The following is a 25,247-nucleotide window of genomic DNA, read 5'->3' on the forward strand; positions in this document are numbered from 1 at the left end:
AATCACCAGAGGTTGCCTGAGATTGTTTCTTTTAACTAAAGAAAAATGGTGCCGAAAGTTGCTGTTGGTCCAAGTCTGTTCAGAGCAGTAAAGATGGTAGATTTGTTAAAATCAGGGTCACATGGCAAACTTGTAAACCTAGAACCCACATTCTGATGCCTGCCTGCTTAAAGATTGATGTTTATCTGCTTCAATGTTCTGCTGCTTAAGTGGTGATATTGCTGTACAGTTAAGAGATCTTTGGTCTTATTCTACATGGAAGTTCAAACTCTAAGGAAAGGATCTGTCAGTATTTCTGCAGATACATTGAATACAGATTAATATTTTAGAAGTCATTACTAAGTCACTTGTGCATTCCTTGGGGCCTCTCTGGAATGGAGGCTGACAGAGATGGTTGTGAATTCATTGAGGTTTTAGGATCCACATGTAATCGTGTTTATAATGCAACTATGGAATTTGAATTCCTCTTTATAAGTTGTATGACTATCTTTGGGAAATAAATTTGGTCATCTGTAATTATATGATGCCTCACATTATACCAGAATTATTTAATATTACAGTTGTCTCACTCAGGATCAATCCCCTGAAGTCCTTTATTTCTTACTTGTTTTTTGTAGATGCCAGATAAATATTTACTAACCCTATGGCTTTCTTGCCAAACCTCATCTTCAAACTTGCCATGTGGGCTGTGTACCTGGTCACATTGTCTCTTTATGCAGCATTGTAACACATTCTAATTTTAAAATCTTCTTCTCTAAAGAGTTCTGAAAATACACTGTCATATATTTTAACGTTCTGTGGCTTTATATTGGTTTTCCTCCTGGAGAACAGATCTCTGATTATAACAGTAGAAAACACTCCATAAGTAGAGAAATTGCTGGTAGGGTATAATAGAAGTTCAATTTTAAAGTTTGATTGCCTGTAATGGACATTTTAGTTAACTTTTTATAATTTGCAATACTCGTAAGATTAACTTTTTAAAGATCTATGACCTCATTTTGATGTAGTTTTCTTTTGTGAATCAAAACATTAATACAACTTCAGAAATTGATTTATAGTTGGGGGCTTCATATTTTTATAATTAAGGAACTGATCAATTACATCAACTGTATGGAACTAGTTTTAATTTTCAAGAGAAATATACAAAAAAGGGGGAAATAACATATGATGCCAGCAGTTTAGAGTTTAATTTGATCTATAAATAATGTCTTACACATCATTGTTGGGGAGTAATGGTTTCATGGGCTCTTTGGAACTGAAAAATCCTGCATGGAATAGGCTATTTTCTCTGCTTTCTTCAGGTAGTTAATAAAAACCTTTTGGTCTTCTCAGATATTATTAAATTAAAATCCCAGGTTTTTTGGCATGGACTTAACATAAAGTAAAAGCTCAGAATTATGTGTAGTCGCTTGCCTTTTCCTTCAGAAATGGAATTATTACTGTTAAAGAACCAAATTCTAATGTAGAGTGGCAGAGGACCTAATAAGAGGACTCCATTTGAATAACAATAGAGGGCAATAATGACATTTGAATAGGCAGGATGACTACCAGTGAGAAAATGGAAATCAGTAGTATTGAAAAGAAAATGGAAAACCCAGTAATAGTAGACTTACATATGACTTACTGAATCATGAAATTACATTTGATTATGTTTTGCAAACAGATCCTCACTTGATGGACTTAAAGTGACAGGCTTTATGATGATTATTATAATATCATAACTGCAACTATAGCCAAATTGTTTTTGGTGAAGAATATGTAACAGTGAACTGGTTAGGATTAATTTTCTTAAAAATTTTTATTCATGAATTAAGGTAGAATATGATGTACAAAGGAGCATGGGAATTGCATGGCAGTTACACAAGCACAACTGAATTGCCTGAAGTTAAACAAATGTCCTCATAAATCAGGATAGACTTCTCTGATTTTATTATGCCTTTGATTTGTGGCTGCTGCAGTGATCATGGAGTGGGCTATTTGTCAATACTGCTGATATTAACTGATGGCCTTCCGTTTGTACTTGAGTTAACTTAAAACTTGAGACAAGTTCTGAATATTTAAATATTCCTATAATAATTTGGGTTCAGCATTAATTTATGGCTGCCACCTTTGAGGACTGATCAAATGCATGGTAAATACAGGTCATCTTGTATCCACTTGCTGAATGATAGAATTGGGCAAATGTAGAAGATTGGGGAAACGATTAAAAAGTCTTTCATTATCTTCATGGAGAGGGCTACTAGTCTTCAACAGACTTTTTTTTGTTCCTTAAAGCATAACCATTTGTTGTGGCACAAAAATACATTGTAATTAGCCAGCACCATGGCTCAATAGGCTAATCCTCCACCTGTGGTGCCGGCACACCGGGTTCTAGTCCCGGTTGGGGCGCCGGATTCTGTCCCAGTTGCCCTTCTTCCAGTCCAGCTCTCTGCTATGGCCCGGGAGTGCAGTGGAGGATGGTCCAAGTCCTTGGGCCCTGCACCCGCATGGGAGACCAGGAGAAGCACCTGGCTCCTGCCATCGGATCAGCGCAATGCGCCGGTCGCAGTGCGCCGGCCATGGCGACCATTGGAGGGTGAACCAATGGCAAAAGGAAGACCTTTCTCTCTGTCTCTCTCTCTCTCACTGTCCACTCTGCCTGTCAAAAAAAACAAAAAAACAACAACAACAAAAAAAAACATTGTAATTACACGTTAAGATAATTGGTTAGTCTGGAGATTTGTTTAGTATTATCCAGATATAGAAGTATAATCTGCAAGTTTTCAAGTTGCAAAGAAATTTATGGAGTTCAAATACAGCTAACAGTGAGCAGTCATTCAGCTCAACTGTTTCTTGGACATAAACAAATACTATGTAAAGTTAACATCTGAATTCATCTGAAGAGGGCGATTTTAAATCTGGGTGGGTTTAATTTCTTCAGCTTGATAAGTAAACATGTCCATGACAAGGTATATTTTCATTGATGTTGAAACATCATTTCCTGCACCTTTATTCTAATATGGAAAGTTTTAGGAATAAAAGGATATTTTGCATTTGATTTTTAAGATTGATTCCATCTACTAGTTTACTTCTCAATGGCCACAATAGCCAGGTCTGGGCAAGGCTGAAGCCAGGGTCCTGAAACTCTTGTGTCTTGAGTCTCTCTTGTGGGTGGCAAAGACTCAAGTACGTGGCCCATCATTTGCCTTCCCAGGCACAGTAGCTGGGAGCTGCATAGGAAGCAGAGCATCTGGGACTTGAACTGTCCCTGCATTACAGAATGCTGGCATTAAAAGCAGCTTAGCCTGCTTGGCCACAGGGCTGGGCCCCTGCACTTACATCTTTTACATTTTATTAATATCATGTTACTAATTCTGATTGCATTAAGTATGTTTAAGACCGAAAGATTCTAAGAATCAATTGCTGAGAATGTTTGTCTTAATGTTTGGTAAAATTCTTTTGCAGTCTTAAATGAAGAGTTTGGAATAAATATAGATAATTGTGAAATACAAATCAAAATCATTAATATTTATGGCATTGAAATTACTCTCCAATGCCACCTACATGAAATTATATATGAAGGAAATGGAAGCAGCATAATACCATGATAATGGAAAGAAGATTGGAGATTTTGAGGACTCAAATTCTTGTCCTTGTCGGAAATTGAGGTTCCTTATCTATAAGAATGTATCTGTGGCCAGCGCCGCGGCTCACTAGGCTAATTCTCCGCCTTGCGGTGCTGGCACACCGGGTTCTAGTCCCAGTCAGGACGCCGGATTCTGTCCCGGTTGCCCCTCTTCCAGGCCAGCTCTCTGCTGTGGCCCGGGAGTGCAGTGGAGGATGGCCCAAGTCCTTGGGCCCTGCACCCCATGGGAGACCAGGAGAAGTACCTGGCTCCTGTCATCGGATCAGCGTGGTGTGCCAGCCGCAGCGCGCTGGCCGTGGTGGCCATTGGAGGGTGAACCAACGGCAAAGGAAAACCTTTCTCTCTGTCTCTCTCTCTCACTGTCTACTCTGCCTGTCAAAAAAAAAAAAAAAAAAAAAAAAAAAAAGAATGTATCTGTATAATCTCTACAACATAATTATATTATCAATGCAATCTTAAGCATAGCATGTAAGATTACTGAGCACTGAAGATATATTAAACATATAATATCTAGACTAATATGTTATATTTATACTATAATACATTGTGGATGCCAGTAACTCAACCAGATAATGTAAGATTACTCCAGATTTTTCTAATTCAAATTGGATACGGTATGATCAAATGCCTATAAGTTCACAGAGAACTTAGTAGGTCTGCATGGCTAAAATAAGAAGATAGAACCTGGGGAATGTGGAGTGCCAGCTCCCAGCCCTGGGAATCTATACTTAGTTGTATTTGAACAGGCTGTATCTGGACTATGGATTTTCGGCCAAGGCACCATTGCTGTTACTATTTGGAGCCAGATGATTGTTTTTTGGTGGGAGGGATGTGCCTGTTCTGTGCATTATAGGGTGTCAGGGGTTTTCCTCAACTTTTTCTTAGTATTTGATGGTAACGTCCCCTCATGTAAAAACTAAAAATGCCTCTAGATACTTCCTAAGTGCTCCTACTGTGCAAAACCTCTTTCCCACTTCCAGAACCTGTGATTGGAAAAATCTATGAAAATGTTTTCCAAACCATATTTGAAGAAATAATAATGTTCTGGGTCATGAGATCTTTCTTTTTTTTTTTTTTTTTTTTTTAAAAAGACTTGTGTATTTGAAAGTCAGAGTTACACAGAGGAGACACACACACACACACACACACACAGAGAGAGAGAGAGAGAGAGGTCTTCCATCTGATGGTTTACTCCCCAATTAGCTGCAACTGCCAGAGTTGCGCCCATCTGAAGCCAGGAGCCAAGAGCTTCCTTTGGGTCTTCCCACGTGGGTGCAGTGGCCCAAGGACATGGGCCATCTTCCATTACTTTCCAAGGCTATAGCAGAGAGTTGGATCAGAAGTGGAGCAGCAGGGACTTGAGCTGGCGTCCATATGGGATGCTGGCACTGCAGGTGGCAGTTACCTGCTATGCCACAGTGCTGATCCCATGATAATATCTTTAAAACAAAGGTATTCTATGGTTAAAATTTTCAAAAAATGCTAGATCAATTTTTTTCTGTTTCAATTGCAGAATTTGTGAGCACATATTAGCAATATAAACTGGTTTGTATATATGCAATATAATTTTAAAACAAAAAAAATCCCCAAATTAGATTTGCCTTGGAGCATTCAGCCTAAGGTTCCAAGGCATACCTTGGGAATAAATTTCTTCTTCCTCAGCCAAAGATTTTACTGGTACTGGACAGGGTGATTTGATGAAAAGGTATCCAACAATATGAGGAGCCAAAGTTATTGGAAAAGGTGAGAAAGTCAATTCTTAGTAAATCCAATCTGAATTTCCTCACCATTTTTCAGAGGGGCAGCCCAAGCCTCAAAACCAGATTCCATGAATCTCTGAACTAGTGATTCCAACTGTTCATTCTAGTAAAGCATTTAACGCCTACTTCCCGAGGGGGGAGAATTAAGTTTCTTACATCACCAGCAGAGTAGAACATCTAATTGAAAAGCATGACTAAATCTCCAACTAGAAGAAGATGCTGGAGTTCATCACTTCTGGCATTAATATGATAGTATATCAGAAATTCTTTAAAACATAGTTTTACCTTTGTGGCTTTCATATAATTGCTATTCGAGCAAGAAAAAAACGGGTGAAAACTTTGATTTCATTTTCATCGGGACTCAAGTTCTGCTTATCTTAAAAACATTGAACATGGCGGCCGCCACTGCAGCATAATGGGTAAAGCTGCTGCATGCAGTGCTGGCATCCCATGTAGGTGCCAGTTCGAGTCCTGGCTGCTCCACTTCTGATCCAGCTCTCTGCTATGGCCTGATAAAGCAGTAGAAGATGGCCCAAAGTCCTTGGGCCCCTGCATCTGCGTGGGAGACCTGGAAGGAGCTCCTGACTTTGGATTGACACAGCTGTAGCTGTTGTAGCCAATTGGGGAGTGAACCAGTGGGTGAAAGATCTCTCTCTCTCGCTGCCTCTCCTTCTCTCTCTGTGTAACTCTCTCTCTGGCAAATAAGTAAATAAATCTTAAAAAAAAATTGACTGTGGACATAATATGATCTGTAGTACTCACTCATGTTACCCATTATTTTGAGTATATTGGTAAGATTTTTGTCTAAATGTTATTTGCATCAGTGTCAAAAGTTTCTTCCAGCTCTAGAAAAAGATTTCCAGGCAGCTATGTCACAATATCCTATCCTGATAAATGAACAGTTGTTAGCTAATGTGTTAGTAGAAATTGTCTCCAAGTTGTAAAATAGAAATATGAAATAAGCACATATGACCTGTGTAAAGTCAGACCCAACGTCTCTCCGATTTCCCTCTTACATATTCTGTATCTTAGAATCAGTGATCCAGGCATTCCAAGAATTAGCATGCCCCTATTCTCACAGGGTGGATTTATGTAGACTAAGAAGATGCTAAGTATTAAACAGGTTGTCTCTACTGTAATCATAGGCCTCCACAGAGAGTTCTTAATTGGCAACACGTAAAATTGCTCTGCATGAATTCTTAATAGTGGACACCAAATAAAATAAGAACCATGATTTGTTTAAATCCCCTTCAAGAGAAAATGAGGCTATCTCTGGGGGATAGAATGTGTAGCAAACAAAGAGCTCGGTGCTGCGTAATAGCAATGAAAGACTCTGAAAGCAAAACATTATGCTATGCCAATTCAATAACGACACAGGGTTCCCTACTCTGCATCTCTCTCTCTCTGCTGGAGGTCAGAGGAGACCAGACCTAGCAAGCTTTCCATTATCTTCCCCTCCTCTCAACCCTTGGGCTGAATTTCTAAATCATAGCTGTATTGGCCAACGAGTGCAAGCCCCAGGGCCACCCTTGTCACCCATCAATGTCATTTCCCAATTACTCACCAGGGGTTGTGTCAGAGATGCAGACAGCCCCAGACCCCTGCCAAGATAAGAGTCTGCCCTCTATGGCATGCCCTCTGCCCAGCACAAAAGAGAATAAATCAAGGCTCTGGAAATTGGATATTGCCACATGCTTGAATGGTTATGTCATCCCTGGCTGTGGTAAGGAGGGCTGTGGGCTAAACTGCACAGGAAGGGATACTTACAGATGGCTGGTCCTGCTTTAGAGGAGCAAGGGAGTGATAAAGCTTTATAAAACTCCTGCTGAAGTGATGCCACTAGCTTCAAAGCAACTTCTTTCCACAATGTAAGGGGTTTGGAGGACTAAATCTGAAAAGATACTGGATGGACAAAACCAGAAGATGACTTGAGTTCCTTACATCCTAGGACAAATCAACTTTATAGTTTCTATGGATGACTTGTATGTGATCTGTATGCCTTTCTACTTAGGGGATGCTTTGTACCCAGGTCTTCTGGAGCAAAGAAACGAAAAAGGTCTTGGTAAAACTATATGAACTTGATATCCATGCTCTCTTAATTCTTAGAATTAGTTCCTCTTTTTTGGAAGAGGCATGGCAATCCATCATAACATACTTAGATTTCTTATAAATTGACAAACTACTTGACTTTTTTTTTTTTTTTTTGACAGGCAGAGTTAGAAGGAGAGAGAGTGACAGAGAGAAAGGTCTTCCCTCCATTGGTTCACCCCCCAAATGGCCACTACGGCTGGAGCACTGTACCGATCTGAGGCCAGGAGCCAGGTGCTTCCTCCCGGTCTCCCATGCGGGTGCAGGGCCCAAGCACTTGGGCCATCCTCCATTGCCTTCCCGGGCCATAGCAGAGAGCTGGACTGCAAGAGGAGCAACAGGGTCAGAATCCGGCACCCCAGCCAGGACTAGAACCCGGGCTGCCAGCGCCACAGGCCGAGAATTAGCCCAGTGAGTCATGGCACCAGCCTCAATTTTTCTTGCTAACAAGGTTTGTATTGAAGACAAAGTGATAAGACCTACAAGAGTTGAAAGTCATGGCCAGTGCTATGGCTCACTGGGCTGGTCCTCCGCCTGCAGCGCCAGTACCCCGGATTCTAGTCCTGGTTGGGGTGCCGGTTCTGTCCCGGTTGCTCCTCTTCTAGTCCAACTCTCTGCTGTGGCCCGGGAAGGCAATGGAGGATGGCCCAAGTCCTTGGGCCCTGCACCCGCATGGGAGACCGGGAGGAAGCACCTGGCTCCTGGCTTTGGATCAGTACAGTGCTCCGGCCGTAGCGGCCATTTGGGGGCTGAACCAACGGAGGGAAGACCTTTCTCTCTCTCTCTGTCTCTCTGTCTCTCTCTCTCTCTCACTAACTCTGCCTGTCCAAAAAAAAAAAAAAAAAAAAAAAAAGATATCTACCTGTAAAGACAGTTCCACTGGGACTGGAAGAAGGGATCAGTAAAATATTTTAGGACACCATGTCCTTTAGAAGTTTGAAGGGGGTTTCCTCGAGGAGATGGTGTGTTGACCTAAGTCTTGAGTGGGAACCAGTGGGTGGAGTGAAGGCAGATGAAGAGCTGCTTACTAAATACACTGAATTTGAGTTGCTCTTAATATTTCAATTTTCATATTGTGCACAGGATGAGAAATTCAAGTCTGGATCTCCTTACAGTTGATAAATCACAGTATGCTTAACAATTAGATTGACCTACAGGGAAACCAGTTTGTTCTCTAACAGACCTAGGAAATATCCTCACTTCCAAGATGGATTTACTGTGGCCATGAAAAGCTGGAGTTGAGTAATATAAGTAAGCCCATAGATGACTTAAATAATTCTACTTGTAGTTTAAACAGGTTTATGGTTGAGAGACACTCTGAAAGTATCAAAAAAAAAAAAAAATACAACAGTAAGTTTTGGGGATTGGCCAGAGAAATTTACTACTATTCAATCTGAGGAGATTTGGCTTAAAATATTGTTATTTTTAGATCCATGCTTATCTTAATGTGAAGGCCAGGAACATAGTATGATTTATTTATCTGAAACTTAAATAAAGAGCCTCAAGCACAAGGCATTTTGTAGATTTATACAGAGTAATAAAGATCACAAATACTCCCTACTAAGTTGAAAGAAAAACTCCAGCAGGCAACAGTATAAATGAACCACTTGACACTAATACATGTCTTGTGGCTGAATACATCCACAGTAAGAAATGATTAAATGCTTTATAAAATCTGGGAACAAATGGGTAATTTACCCTGGCCTCCCATTGAAATATAATAGAAAAATTGAACTTTTTAGTGCTTTGGTATACTTGAAGTTTGTTTTCTATAAAACTTGAAGATAGAACTACATACCTTTCCATATGGGTAACTTTTTTTTTTAAAGATTCATTTTATATTCTTGAAAGTCAGAGTTACAGAGAGAGGTAGAGACAGAGGTTGTCCATCTACTGGTTCACTCCCCAAATGTTTGCAATACCTGGAGCTGGGCAATTCTGAGCCAGGATGAGGAGCTTCTTCCTGGTCTCCCATGTGGGTGTAGGGACCCAAGGACTTGGGCCATCCTCTGTTGCTTTCTGAGCTGCATTAGCAGGGATCTGGATCAGAAGCAAAGCAGCTGGGACTCAAACCAGTGCCCATATGGGATGCTGGCACTATATAGGTCAAGGCTTTAACCCACTGCCCCACCGCTCCAGCCCCTGTATTTAACAGGTAGAAAGCTCCCATGTGCTGGTTCACTCACCAAATACCAAGGCTAGGTTGAGACCACAACCAGAAGCTGGGAACATAATCCATGACTTCCAGGTGAGTAGCTGGAACCCTATTACTTGAACTATTACCAGTTTCCCAGGGACTGCATTGGCAAGAAGCTAGAGTCGGGAGCTATAGATGGGAATCTAACACAGGTGCTCAGTATGGATGTGCATGTTTCAACCAGTAGGCTAAATGCCTGTTCCATCTCCAGATTTTTGAAGGAGTAAATGTTTGCTCTTTTCCCAATTTTTGACCTTTCTATATTCAGAAACATGGGATCGAGTTCCATGACCACCCACTGGTTTCAGGGAGATGTGATTGGACCTCTTTAAAAAAGAGAAAATGCAAAGTATGTTTTTCCTTAGAGGCTCTAACTATGGCATATTATATAATTTTGCATTAGAAATGAGATCTTCCGACCAGCACTGTAGCACAACACATTAAAGCCACTGTCTGCAGCTCCAGCATCTCATATGGGCGCTGGTTCAAGTCCTGGCAGCTCCAATTCCCATCCAACTCCTTGCTAAAACACTTTGGGAGGGCAGCGGAACATGGTCCAAGTCCTTGGGTCCCTGCCACCATTGTGAGAGACCTGGAGGAAGCCTATGCCTGGCTGTTGTGGCCATTTGGGGAGTGAGCCAGCAGATGAAAGATCTTTATCTTTGTGTCTCCTTCTCTGTACTCTGCCTTTCAAATAAATCTTTTTTTTTTTAAAGATTTATTTTATTTATTTGATTTTCTTTCTTTGTCAAAAAAAAAAAAAAAAAAAAGAGTGGACAGTGAGAGAGAGAGACAGAAAGGTCTTCCTTTTGCCGTTGGTTCACCCTCCAATGGCCGCCGCGGCCAGCGCGCTGCGGCCGGCGCACCGCGCTGATCTGATGGCAGGAGCCAGGTGCTTCTCCTGGTCTCCCATGGGGTGCAGGGCCCAAGCACTTGGGCCATCCTCCACTGCACTCCCTGGCCACAGCAGAGAGCTGGCCTGGAAGAGGGGCAACCGGGACAGAATCCGGCGCCCCAACCGGGACTAGAACCCGGTGTGCCGGCGCTGCTAGGCGGATCTTAAAAAACAAAACAAAACAAAACAAAACTCATAAATAACAGAGCTGAGTATGGAAAGGTCCACTGAATGAAATCAAGAATAGGTTAACAGAAATAGGAAATAGTTGCCCTGAATGTATCAGGACAGAGACAACTTGTGAGAATGCAAATGTCTGCTGTAGAGTTGGTTTGGGTTGGCAGTCTGTGGGTGGTTGCATACCCAAATAGTCCCACCATGTTGCTTTAGGGACATGGGCCAACTGGCTGCTGAGGCTTTGCCTTTTACTCAACTCTTGGTCATTCAATCCTGCAGGTATGTTCTCTGTGATAAATGTAGATTTTCTCTGATGTGAAAGTTAGCTGAGGGGTAGGGTGGTATTGAAGGCCCTTTAGCTCCTACCTCCGTGCAACCTCTCTCATGGACCTCAGGAAAACTCTGTCTTTTATCCCTTTCCTCTCCTATTGATGGAGACGAAACTGCTTCTGCCATGCTTTAGTAAAATACTCCAAACTCTGACCAGTGAATCTATAGTCACATGGCCTCTATACCAATTTCAATTACAAAACTCAATTGCCTTGCATTATGTTTGTAGTTATCCTATGAGGGCCCTATATACCCTTTGCATCTTTGACCAATAAGGCTTAGTTTTCTCATTCATTGCATCTTTGATAGTACTTAGCATAAAACTTGAAACTAAGATAATATTTGGCTTTTTCTTTTCTTCCTTTTCTTTCTGTCTTTCTTTCTTTTCTTCTTTTTCTTTTTCTTTTTCTTTTCTTTTTCTTTTCTTTTCTTTCTTTCTTTGTGGCTGGTGGGGGGATTTATTTGAAAGACCAGGAAGGAGAGACCAATCTACTATCTGCTGGTTCATTCCCCAAATGCCTACAACAGCTAGTGCTGGGCCAGGCTGAAGCCAGGAGTTTCATCCAGATCTTTGATGGGGTTGTCATGACCTGAGTACTTTAGCAATCATTTGTTGCCTCTCAAACACATGAACAGAGAGCTGGATTAGAAATATAGATAAGACAGCATGCTAACCAGATGCTCTGATATGGGATGTTTATGTCCCAAGCAGTGATTTAACCCACTGCATCACTGTGTTACCCCAACACTTTTGCTATCTTAAAAGAACAGACAAATTATGGATGGGCTGTTCATCTTTGTTCCTTAATGAACACATTATAGAGGCTAAAAACACTTCTCATAAGACAGGAAGGGATTGATGGTGACTGAGGAAGAGAAGTTACTAAAGCTTATGTGTTCTTTACAAACACACCTTGTAAGCCCAAAGGAAAAAAAAATGCACCAGGAAGTCATTCATTTGAGTGGTGTGCAAGTGCTAAATGGGATATGTGATTTCAAGATAATTGCTGTTAGAAAGTTAAGGATTGGGATATTTAATGAAGTTGTAAATATTCTTAGTAACAAACAAGGCCAGTAACAGTGCTTGTTGCACTAGACTTTTCATACATCTTTCAAAACATGTCAAAACTCAATGAGAGCACAAAATCCTAAAATTCAGTAAGTTTGATCATGCTATTGCCTGTTACAGTAAGGGTTTTTACCAGTATCAATAATCAAAGGCATGTGCTCCTAATTTTACTGCATTGACTTATCAGTTGAGATCCTGAGGTGCAAACCACCTAATCAATAGAAGCAGTGAAATAATCTTATAATTTTGAAAGGTGCAATTAAGAGTATCATAGGTTTAAAAAATCTGATTAAAAGGACAGTGTGTGTGTGTGTATGTGTGTGTGGCAACTATGCCTTGGAAAATGAGTTAACAATGAAATATAAATAGATCAAATTATTTTAGAAAACTTATCTCACCTTTCCTGGAAAAGGTTAGGAAGGAGTACTTAGTGAACTGATCTTGAGAATTTTGTCAAGATGGATATACACTGAAATTAAAGGGGAGCCTCCTCTGCATTGACAAAACAGTGACACAGGTTGCCAAGTTACTAGTTTTAAAAGGATTAGTGACAAGGAAGACAATGAAGCAAAAAACATGGAAAAAAGAACCAGCAGCTGAAAGTAACTTTATTAACTGGCTGCTTTAGATATTTTAATTATAAATAAGATACTTTTTCTTCCATATTACTGGGCTATACTTTGGTTGGTACTGGTGTCTGGTGCTACACCAGTACAATCCGGGATTCATAGCTGACTGTGGTGACTGTGTCATACTGTTGCCAACTTTTAAAAAGTGGCCCTGGCCATGCCTTGCAATGTGGAGTTTGAGTTCTGGTTATGCCACTTACAGTGTGTCCTGCAAGAGTCACCTAGGCATTGTGGATCTTGGTTTTTCCATTGGGATCAAAATAAAAACATCTACAGAAATCATTAAGAGTTAATTATTTTTAGCTATCATGTGGGTTAACATATAGAAGAGTTAAGGGATAAAGATAGAAGTGATAAATACATTGGTTTGAAGATGACATTTTGCCATGAAACTATTATCGTGGACCTATTCTTTGGGCTGTGTCTTGGCAACAAATATCCAAGAGGCAATAAAACAGCATGCTGGCAGACATGGGGCAGCAGAGCAGGAGTAGAGTCTGTGAGCACTTTGAAAGGTTTCTCAGAAAATGGTTCTACTGAATAATACTTAAGTTTCCACAGAAACTAAGAGAATAGCATGCTGTGGAAAGAAAAGTCAGTTATACAATATCAAAGTTACTCAGGTGTTATGATCCCTATTAAGGTATATTGCACAACTTGACACTGTCTCTTTAGTATTCCCTAGAGATTCAGACTTGCAGCCAAATGAATATTTGTCTGATTTTATTCAGTTGTATTTTCTAATTTTCTTCTTACTCTGCTTTGGAAATAATGAGTGGGATGAATTGCAGAAGGCTACACTCAAATTCTTTGTCACTATTGAGCAAAAGTTCCTAAGGTTGGATCAGACATACAGTTAGGACGATTTAGCTTCAGGGACCAATTAACCCCAAGACGATATGATTGAAAATATACTAAGGGTCATGTTTATCCACAAATAACTCATACACTGGATTGTGTAAAATTCAGGTGTTTGGAATACAGGTAGTTGGTTGTCTAGAAATCATGCTGGTTGGTGTAATTGCCACCCAAGAATTTAAGCAATTCTCTCTTAGCCTCTGTGTTGAGGATTAGTTTGTCAAATAAATATCTTTGGAACTCTTGAGTCTTGATTTTTTTTTTTTTTTAGCAGAGCCAAAAATGTTTAGAATGGGAAGATAGGAATTGAAGGTAGGTAGATTTACACTAACACTTTTGTCTTTTTTAGATTTTTAAAATAGGAGGAAGAGTTCCCAGGTTATAGTTCACTCTCCAAATGCCTACAAAGGGCAGTGAGGGAGAGAGGTGGTGACAAAAGTTGGGAGGAGGGGACTTGAACTATCTAGGTCTCCAATGTGAGTTACCAGAACCCAATCACTTCAGCTATCACCACTGCCTCTCTAGATCTGCATTATCAAGAAACTAGAAGGAGAATATGGAACCAAGTATTGAATCCATGTGTTCACGTGCGGGATGTGGACATATAAATACACGAAATGTCCACACCTAAATACTTCTTAGCCATACACAGTGCTGCCATATTTGACTTACTACTCAGTATTGCTGCATACATGCTGCGTTACTATCCTTTGCTCTGTTCCAAGTGAAGTTACAGCCAGATCTGCTCCCCATTTCCTCAGCTCACTTGGAATGCATTCCTCCCTGCCCACTGTACTTGAGACTGTACCAGATTTGTGCATATAATGAAGTTCATCTTATTCCATGTACTTCAATTTTCAGAAATAGTTGAACACATGGTTTTATACTTTTACATATAAAATAATGGCTAATATAAATTTGAATATTATACCTTTTTACCTCATACATCTGTATTAACTTTTCTTAAACAGGGTAAATAAAAGTTATTGTGTTGTTATTGTTAATTTGATTCCTACCAAAAGTCTTGTATCAGAGACCCTCAAAACCAAGGAGTTTTGATGGGGCAGTCTATAAATTAACAATTATGCAAGGAATTGGAGACATTTACTTGGACAAAGACTAATGGAGTTGCTTGATAGTTTGAAAAAAGTACAGTGAATTGTCTTGTAGAGATTACAGACATCTGGGATAATCAAGAGAGTTAATAAGCCAGTTGTGTAAGTTACAGCTAATCAGAACTAGAAAGGGATGTTTTAACACTTCTAATACGGAAGAGGACTTTCTTGAGACAATGGACTTTGAGCGTCTGCAAATACCAATGCAAAATATGGGTGAGTGTAGAATGGATTCTGCTACATTGGATAGTAATAAGCCAGAATCCAAATCACATTGGGTAATTCAAACTCTGACCTTCACCTTCTTACTCTAATGATGCCACCACTATCTCCATTTACCATATTTACAGCATTAGCTGTATACCACCCCTTCTAAAGGGTTTAAGACAGTCTTCCATGGTTTTTGTCCTGACTTTTTCAAAGGAGGCCGTTTAGGTTCCTTCCATTGTTCCTCAACTTGATCTGCGGAGTTCACATAATCATAGCCACCTATTGGAATACTCTAATTTATCAATTTTCTTCTTAGCATTTGGTATTCTAATGTAAATACAATATATCTTATTATGGCCAGATTACAAGTCCAGTTTTAGTTATTCTTTTAGAAAGGATTATTACTCTTTGATTTTTTCATCCCCACCCAGTGTTACTAATTGTTCATCTTTAGGCAAAATACCTAGAATTCCAGTATTGCATCATGCATATCCAATTACTCGCTTGTAGACTCAAAGAACATAAATCTTTATTTCATGCAAGGGCAGAGAGTGTGTTAAATTTAGAAAGTCTGTTCTTTTCTTCTACTCCTTGGCTCTATCTCCTCTCCTTTTAATCACTTTTTTCCCATTTCAGATCTTCATTTATCCAAAGCCAATATTTTATTTATAGTTAATAGTTCATAGTTGAATTGATAAATACAAGTTAGACCATTAAACTCTGGTTGAAATTTTATTAGGCAACTACCTTGGGTTTCAGATGGAGGAAGAGTGAATTTCATTAGGTCACTGAGATGAGCTGTCACTAACTTTTTAACAGTTCCATAGTTGAAGGATATTGGGATGAAAAGTGCTAGAATAACCAAAGCTCATCAAAAGTAGCACAATTGGGCTGGCACTGTGGTGTAGTAGGTTAAGCATCTGCCTGAGGCACCAGCGTCCTATATGGGCACAGATTTGTGTCCTGGCTGTTCCACTTCTGCTGCAGTTCCCTGCTGATGGCCTGGGAAAACAGAAGATGGCCAAAGTGCTTGGGCTACAGTACCTGCCTGGGAGACCTGGAGGAAGCGCCTGGTTTTGGACTGGCCCAGTTCTGACTGTTGTGGCCATCTGGGGAGTGAACCAGTGAATAGAAGACTTCTCTATGTCTTTCCCTCTCTGTAACTATGCCTCTCAAATAAATGTCTTTAAAAAAATCATGGGGCCTGCAGTGTCATGTAGCAGGTAAAGCTGCCGTCTGCAATGCCTGCATCCCATATGGGCACCTCTTCAAGTCCAAGCTGCTCCTCTTCTGATCCAGCTCTCTGCTATGGCCTGGGAAAGCAGTAGAAGATGGCCCAAGTCCTTGGGCCCCTGCACCTGCGTGGGAGACCCAGAAGAAGCTCCTGGCTTTGGATTGGCCCAGCTCTGGCCATTGTGGCCATCTGGCAAGTGAACCAGTGGATGGAAGACCTCTCTCTCTGCCTCTGCCTCTCTGTAATTCTGCCTTTCAAATCTTTTTTTTTTTTTTAAATCATATGAACAGAACTATAAATGTTGCTGAAAATAGAGATTAAAGTAGGACATTTTAGGTGTTTGCCATGGTTCACACCTAGATTTGCGCTATACTGTGTCAGTGGTATATGCATTTTACCAAAGCAAATAGCATACTGTATCTTCAAAAAGTGATGAAATTTCAGATTGCCAGTTTAAAAAAATCAATTCTAATGGCCCTCCTTGATGATTTCCCTTCCCCTCCCCAGTCCCCTGGGAGATGTATTTCTGGCCAGTTTACTGCACTAACAAGAGTTTATTTTTCTAGCTCAATCCTTAAACCATCATAATATGGAAGTACCATTTCAAAGCAGTTTATTTTCTTAGTATTAAAACATTATCTTCCTCATCTTAAATTTAACACTTCGTAATCGCTTTAAACTTTGGATAACAGCTAAAAAATGATTGCATGACACTTAGGTCTGTTGGTCATAATGGTGAAGATTTTGTAACAAATAGTGTGTAAAAACTTTCTTTCTGTCACATAGCTGATAGGGGTTGGGTTACATTAGTTAGCTGGGACCGTTGTCAGATGCTCTATTTTTACAGAGATGGCATGAACTGGGATAGGGTGAAATGCAAAATTTGGTTTACTTGTCAGGAAATAATACGAGCAGCTTGGTTTAGGGGTAGCTTGGGGAGATGGTCTTGGAAACCATATACTTACATGATAAACCTACATGTGATAAAGGGTTTAAGACTCTTCCAGGCCAATAAGATCTGCATTCGCCCTTGTAACATGTAGTTATGCTCACACTCCGTGATAGGTTGGGAATGAGAGTGCTGTAGATAAGTAGCATAAAGACATGCTATAATGCAGTGGGAGTTTTGAATTGTTGCATGGACGTTTGCATACATTGAAGGATAAACCACAGAAAGTTCAGAGGTTCAGGATGTCTGGAAGGTTTCCTGCTTCTCATCTGAGAAAACCAAAGAAGAAAGTGTGGATAAACCCTTAAGAAAACTTTCTCATGGGATTTCAAAGGCTGACTCTTGGTGCAAAGTTAGAATGTAGAAATGTCTCCTCCATTTATGTTAAGGAGAATAATAACTGCCATAGTTGTCTTGGCTGATACATAGTCAAAGATTGGTTCCTTGAATGGCTGACTTGATTTTACACCTCGGTAGCCTGGCAGTTTCTCAGGATGTACAAAACAGTGTTGGATCCGAAGCCTCATGACTACGTGCCACCTGTCTTTGGGAGAGATGGCAAGGCAGGAGCTTCTTCAGTGTGAGCATCAAATCTTTTTTTTTTTTTTTTTTAAATTTGTTTGACAGGTAGAGTTATAGACAGAGAGAGAGACAGAAAGAAAAGTCTTCCTTCCGTTGCTTCACTCCCCAAATGGCCGCTACTGCGCTGATCCAAAGCCAGGAGCCAGGTGCTTCTTCCTGGTCTCCCATGTCGGTGCAGGAGCCCAAGCACTTGGGCCATCCTCCACTGCCCTCCCAGGCCACAGCAGAGAGCTGGACTGGAAGAGGAACAGCCGGGATTGGAACCTGGCACGCATATGGGATGCTGGTGCTGTAGGCGGAGGATTAACCAAGTGAGCCATGGCGCTAGCCTATAAACATCAAATCTTTGACATGACCTACATATGCTACTTTGTCTTATAAACTGTGATAAGACTTTCACTAATTTACATAAGTTATGTAAAATATTTACATTGCTAACTTTTCCCACCTCTTGTTGGGTAATGAGTTCCGTGAGCTTAATCCCTACCCTGGAGATTTGTTTTATTTGTCCTAAATAAACAAGCTTGAAGTGATGAGTCCTCAATTATCATTTAAGTGTTTAGTTAATAATTCCATGTTAACTCTTCACATTGTTTACAGTTATGTAGAAGTCATTCACTTTACTTTGGACATAGAACATCACTGAAAAAAATCCATGCACATATTCAGTGTTAGAATGAGTTCTTACTCAAGTTTGCCATTCTGTGATGGTGAGTGAGTCACTTGGTCATGAAATCTGTCATCTGTAAAATAACGATGTGGTCAAGATGGCATGTACCAATGCCATCTCACTATTCCAAGTGATCAATTTCAGTTAGTCAATTGACTAAGAGTCAAAGGGAGCACATAAACAAGTCTAGTACCTGCTAATACTAACCGATGGAATAAATAAAGGGGAGAGTGATCCAACATGGGAAGTGAGATACTCAGCAGACTCATAGAATGGCAGATGTCCTAAATAGCACTCTGGCCTCAGAATCAGCCCTAAAGGCATTCGGATCTGGCTGAAAAGCCCATGAGAGTATTTCAGGCATGGAAAGCCAAGACACTCTGGCAAAAGATCTCTGCGAGTGAGATCCCAGTGGAAAGAACAGGTCTTCAAAGAAGGAGGTACCTTTCTCTGAAGGGAGGAGAGAACCTCCACTTTGACTATGACCGTGTCTAAACAAGATAAGAGTCGGAGAACTCAGAGGGCTTCCATAGCCTTGGAAACTCATGACTGGAGCATAGGGAGACTACTGATGCCATAGACAGGAGTGTCAATTGGTAAAGTCAACAACAGGAGTCACTGTGCACTTACTCCTCATGTAGGATCTCTGTCCTTAATGTGCTGTGCATTGAGATTTAATGCTATAACGAGTACTCAAACAATATAATTCACTTTGTGTTTCTATGGGGGTGCAAATTGTTGAAATCTTTACTTAATGTATACTAAACTGATCCTCTGCAAAAAAAAAAAAAAAAAGAAATTATCAACTCCCAACTTGACTCTCACTGGGATTAAACATGACAATAGGTCTGATCTGATTTCATCTTCATTTAAAAAAAATCATCTATTATTTTTCACTTTATGTTTCTGTGTGAGAGAAAACTGTTGAAATCCTTACTTAATGTATACTAAGCTGATCTTCTGTATATTAAGATAATCGAAAATGAATCTTGATGTGAATGGAAGGGGAGAGGGAGTGGGAAAGGGGAGGGTAGTGGGTGGGAGGGACGGTATGTGGGGGAAGCCATTGTAATCCATAAATCGTACTTTGGAAATTTATATTCATTAAATAAAAGTTAAAAAAAAAATAACGATGTGGGCTAAAATTCCTTTACAGCTTTGTGTTCTTTGTAACTTATGGCCATTTATGAAAATGTGGATTGCAGAACTTATATTTGAAGATATAATGAATTTGAAGGTATAATGAAAAGTGAAGATGCAGCTTAAGATTTTAATACTTTGGGAGAATAAATTTTATAAAAAAGCAAAATCTATAATGAGATATTATAATTTATGTTGTTGCATTATTGTCAGTGAAGGAGATAAAGCTCATCTTTTGAGAAGTTCTCTACCTTTTCCAAGTGGTCAGTCTTTGCCTTTTTCATGAATGCTCTTGTCATTACATCTCTTTGTTCATTGCATCCTCTTTCTCATTCCTCTTTCAAATTTTAGTGAAGTGGTGAGTATTTGGCATAACAGTTAAAACACTGCATGGGATGTCTCCAAGTGTCTGAGTTCAAGTTTGGCTTCTCTGCTTCCTATCCAGTTTCTCAAGACTGCATACTGTTTACTGAGGGAGGGGATGAGGCTCAAGTCCTTGGATCTCTGACACCCACATGTGGCACCCTGATAGAGCTCTGGGTTCCTGGCTTTAGCATGGACCACCCCTGCTGTTGTAAGCATTTGTAGATTGAATCCATGGGTAGAAGATCTCTGTTTTGGTCTCTCTCCTTCTCTATGCCCCTATTTTCTTCCTCTGAAATAAAATGAAAATGGATACCATTTTAATTAAGATTTTAATTTCTCCTAAAGGAAATCCATAATTCCATACTAAAAATGAGTCCCCACTTCTGCATTTCCATGACATTCTACCTGTGTCGAGTTTGATCATCACTTCTGTTACAGGTAGCTTAAAACCTGGTGTCTCTGTCATATAGCAGTAAACTCCTGGAAGAAGGAAATATGTACATTCATTTTGGTTTGTCCTTGTTGCTTAATACAGTCCAGAATTGTTTGAATGCATCAGTCATGGATTCAGAGCATTAGTGCCAGTACCTATGAAACTAGACTTCTGGTAGGACTGAATAATGCTATTGGTACACTACTTGCTGGGTCTCTAAGAGAAAACATATCTGGGTACATTTCCTGACTGACTCTTGGTGGTTAAACTTCTTTAATCTTGTTCCTCTTTACTTGTCATCTTAGTGTGCTATTAGAAGTGTTGTATACTTACTCTGATGTAAACCTCGTAAGCCATAAATTAAAAGATTCATATATTACCTAACCATATATCCTGTGTGATAGCCTGTGCTACATCTTCCACTTGCTGTAAACAATCATGGGCTGTATGTTTACACCCTAAATTCATCCTTTCCCCTTCAGACATCACAATATTTGTTAGCTTAGGTATACTCGTCCCTGGTTGTCCATCTTCTAATAAGCCATTATTTGAGTAATGATTTATTTTTTCTCCTAAGTCCTGGATCAGAGTAACTGGCACAGCTGTTACATATGTCCAAAATGGTGTCTGGCCCTCTCTGTAGTTAAGAATGCTGGTGCCGGGTGGTGGGAGAGGAATGTGTCCCTCTTTGTTCCCCCTCTAAGTTGGCAGGTACACTGTCCGCCCCCTCCCCAGGGCTCCAAGCTGGACTTATTCCAGACTTTTCCTGCAGCTCTTCCCTTAGTGGCTTGGGCTGCTGCAGTCTAGTCTTCCCTCACTCCAAAGCTTGTGCTGAGGTTCTTGGTTGCTGGGATCTTGAGTGCGTCCACACTCTCCATGTAGGTTCAGTGTCTCTAATTTGCATGCTTTCTCTGGAGTTTAACTCTTCCCTGAGATTGTACTCTGTCCACGTTTTTAAAACTATCTTCCCCAGACTACAGCAGTAAGCTCCTCCCTATTCTTAAACTCTTTAAAGTCTGTTTTATCTGTTATCAGGATAGCTATGCCTTCTTGCTTTTGGTTTCTGTTTGCCTGGTATATTTTTTTCCCAAACCTTTACTTTCAGTCTGTGTATCTTTGTGAAATGAATTTCTTGTAGCATTGTATTTCAATTAAAAATTTGGTTCTATGGAGGGAAAAGTGTCCCTCAATGAAATACATGTAACCTTCAGAACATGTAATTATTAGGGAATTTTAAAAAGTTGGCCAAAAAACAAAAAGGATAATGTACATTCTCTAGACCTCTTAGAAGTGCTCCTACATATTTCTTGCATGGAAAAGGGGGCTTAGTAGATAAGATTCAGCTGACAATTCAAGAGAGGTTGCCCAGAATTGTTCATGTTGGGTCCGAAGTAATTGCCTGGTCCCAAGAGCTAAGAAACATTCTTGACTGTGATCAGACGGTGACATTACTACAGAGTAAAGATTAAAGAGAGGTAACATTACCGACATTAAAGATGAGCCAAGGACTGTAGACAGCATCTACAAGCTGGAGAATACAAGGAAACAAATGGTGCCTTAGAGCCTTTGGGGGTGGGGAAGTGAAGCAGCCCTCCTGACACTGTGCTATTAGACTAGTTAGTTTTGCCAAACTGATCCCCTTAGAACTGTGAGGTGTTAACTTTGTTGTTGGAAATCACTAACTTTGTAACAATCTGGCACAGCAGCAATGGAAAATTAAGGTACCATGCTACTTAAATTTTTTTGATAGTCAAATTTGGTAGTATTGTATAGTAACTAGAGCTTGAATTGTTCTATAAGCAGTACTTTGACCCAGGTAATAAAGAACTCCTAATAATTTTCTTTTTTCCTGATACTTAGGTGCTCTCTTGCTATTTGAAAGTCATTCTTAAGTATTAAATGAGGTATGAATTCAGCAAAATCTGGTTAAAAGGGGGCTGGTGTTGTGGTGTGGTGGATAAAGGCACCACCTGCAGTGCTGGCATCCCATATGGGTAATGGTTCAAGTCTTGGCTGCTCCACTTCTAGTCTGGCTCCCTGCTGGTGTGCCTGGGAATGCAGCAGAGGATGGCCCCGGTACCCACATAGGAGTCCTATAGGAGTCTCTTGGCTCCTGACTTCAGAATTGCCCAGCTCCAGCTGTTCCCACTACCTGGGGAGTAAACCAGCAGGTGGAAGATGTTTCTCCCCCTCTTTCTGTAACTCTGTCTTTGAAATAAAGCTTTAAAATTCCAGTTAAATGGCCAACCAGTGGCCTTAACACTGCTTACCTTAAAATCTCCCTTATTGCAGAATGAGATGGCACTTTTACTGTGTGTGGAGTGAATGTCCCTAGGGATGCTCCTGGTCTTGAACATTTGTTTCTGCCCTGGTTGTCCATTCACACATCATCACCACACTGTTTGTATTTCAGGAGCTTTGCACTCTGTTTACTGGGTAAGTTAAAGCATTTGCCCTTCCCAGCTTTTCTTTTAGTGGTTTCTTTTCTATTCTTCTAAGTTTTCTCACACAAACTTTAATGTTAACTAGTATAGCTTCCAAAAAAGCATGCTGGTATTTTTATTGGAATTAGGTTTATGTATAAAGTAGCCTAACAAAAACTAACGTCTTTATAGTTCTGAGCTGTTGGGATATAGCGTGGCAAATATCTTTGATTCATGTCTAGTTTTGTGGCTTTTGGGAGTTCTAACATTTTCTTCACGTAAGTTTTGTATATTTCCACTTGAGATATTTCCCTAAGTGTGTTACCATCTTTCTGACTAATGTAAATGAGTCGTTCATACTTGGGACCTTGCCTTCAGTGTCTAGGTCAAGAAGTGTCTAGGAAGGATTTTGTGTCTCGGAAGGCTTTTAATTATGTATATTCATAATCTGAATTTTGTCAATTTAATGATAGGTTTGCATAACTTTATGTGACATCTATGATTTCTTGTTTTCCAGTCCTTACACCTTTTTGTGAAAAATCTTGTACAACTGGATTGAGTCCAATAAAATACTAAGTAGTAGTAAATTATGGGCATCCTGGACTAATTTACAAGCAAACTGAATACCCTGGGAATTTCTAAATTAATTTCCAAATTAAGTTACCTTTGTGAAAGAAACTTTTTTGAAATCCATGCATAGTGTTTGATAATGCATGAACTTTTTGAAAACCTTTAACAATCCTGCACCAAATCTTCTGCACCACAATAAACTTCTAATTGCTTTCTCTGAAGTACCCTGGAATGTTTTATCACATTAACAAAACATACATAAATTAGACTTTCTTGATTTTTAACCAGGAATAGTATTAAATTATTTAAAAATTTATTTATTTTATTTGAAAAGCAGAGTTAGAGAGGGAGAGGCAGATATAGGACTTCCATCTGCTAGTTCATTCCCCAAATAGCTGCAATGGCCAGAGCTGAGCTGATCCAAAGCCAGGAGCCAGGAGCTTCCTCCTGGTCTTCCACACAAGTACAGGGGCCCAAGGACTTGGGCCATCTTCCACTGCTTTCCCAAGCCATAGCAGAGAGCTGGGTTGGAAGTGGGGCAGCCAGGACTGAAATTGGCACCCATATGGGATGTTGGCATTATAGGCAGCGGCTTTACCCTCTACAACACAGTGCTAGCCCTAGGAATGTTGTTAAATTTTTCTAAGGCTTTTAAAATATCTATGCAGAGACTGTGTAATACTTCTCATTAGATTTATTGTATAGTACATGAATGCATTAATAATGAGTAAACTTGGATTTCTGGATAAAATATAACTTGGTTGAGGTATATTAATGTATTAACACCGTCTTCCTCATTTAGTATTTTTGCATTGATATATGTAATATCAATATATAATTTTTAACTGTTTTTATAAGGTTAAATTAATGGTTTGCTTCATTAAAGTAATTAGGAAGTTGTCCTCCCTTTTTACATGTTCTTGAACAAATAAGCATTGGAGTGATGTGTGTAGTGGGTTTCTTTAGAATTCCCTGGGCCTATGGATTGGTGTGGTGTCTAATGGTTGCATATTTGCAATCAGAAAGTTGATGAGATTAATCTGTCTACAATAGAATGGATTTTGGTAATTGTCTTTAAATTGTTCATTCTATGTATTTATACATTTATTGGGATAAATATGAGATCTATAAAGTAATCAACTCATATTTGTTTCAGTAGTCGCTTCCCCCCACTTATCATTTCTTTATATATTTTTGCTTTCATAATTTTTGAAATCTTTAATGAGATGTGTGTTTGTCTAACATGGATTTTGATTTCTTAATTAGATTGCCTGCTTTTCTGTTTTGTGTTTACTACATTTTGTTTTTAACCTTACTTTATTCCTCATGCTTTGTAATTTTTTTTTTTTTTTTTTGGTCTTCTGGAGCCTAGAATTTATCTTATTTATATAGGTTGAGAATCCTTAACAAAAAATCTGAAATAAAATACTGTGAAGCAAGAAACATCTTGAGTGCCAACATGATACCACAAGTGGAAAATTCCACACTGGGACCTTATGTGGCACATTGTAGTTTGAAACACATTGAAAATACTGTGTAAAATTACCTGCAGGCTATGAGTGTGTGAAACACAACTGACACTCAAATTTATCTTGGATCTTGTTTGCAGGATATCTCATTATGCAAGTATTACAAAATTTAAAATACCCGAAATCCAAAATAATTGCAGTCTCAACTTTTTGAGAAAAAAATTTTTGAATAAAAACAAAGATGGGGGCCGGTGCCATGGTGCACTAGGTTAATCCTCTGCCTGTGGCGCCGGTATCCCATATGGACGCCGGTTCTAGTCCCAGTTGCTCCTCTTCAGGTCCAGCTCTCTGCTGTGGCCCTGGAGGACATGGAGGATGGCCCAAGTCCTTGGGCCCCTGTACCCGCATGGGAGGTCAGGAGGAAGCACCTGGCTCCTGGCTTCAGATAGCTGCAGCTC

The 25,247-nt window shown here is 39.8% G+C and overlaps 1 protein-coding gene across 14 annotated transcripts in view; it reads left to right on the plus strand.

The window, feature by feature from the left end:
- The window catches only part of NCKAP5 (NCK associated protein 5), a 1,067,666-nt gene that overhangs the window by 399,584 nt on the left and 642,835 nt on the right, over positions 1-25,247 (plus strand). The gene's annotated exons all lie outside the window — the stretch shown is intronic.

The sequence above is a fragment of the Oryctolagus cuniculus genome, chromosome 3, assembly GCF_051225735.1.
Source record: "Oryctolagus cuniculus isolate XC-2025 breed Fujian yellow rabbit chromosome 3, ASM5122573v1, whole genome shotgun sequence".
In the NCBI taxonomy this organism is placed as follows: Eukaryota; Metazoa; Chordata; class Mammalia; order Lagomorpha; family Leporidae; genus Oryctolagus; species Oryctolagus cuniculus.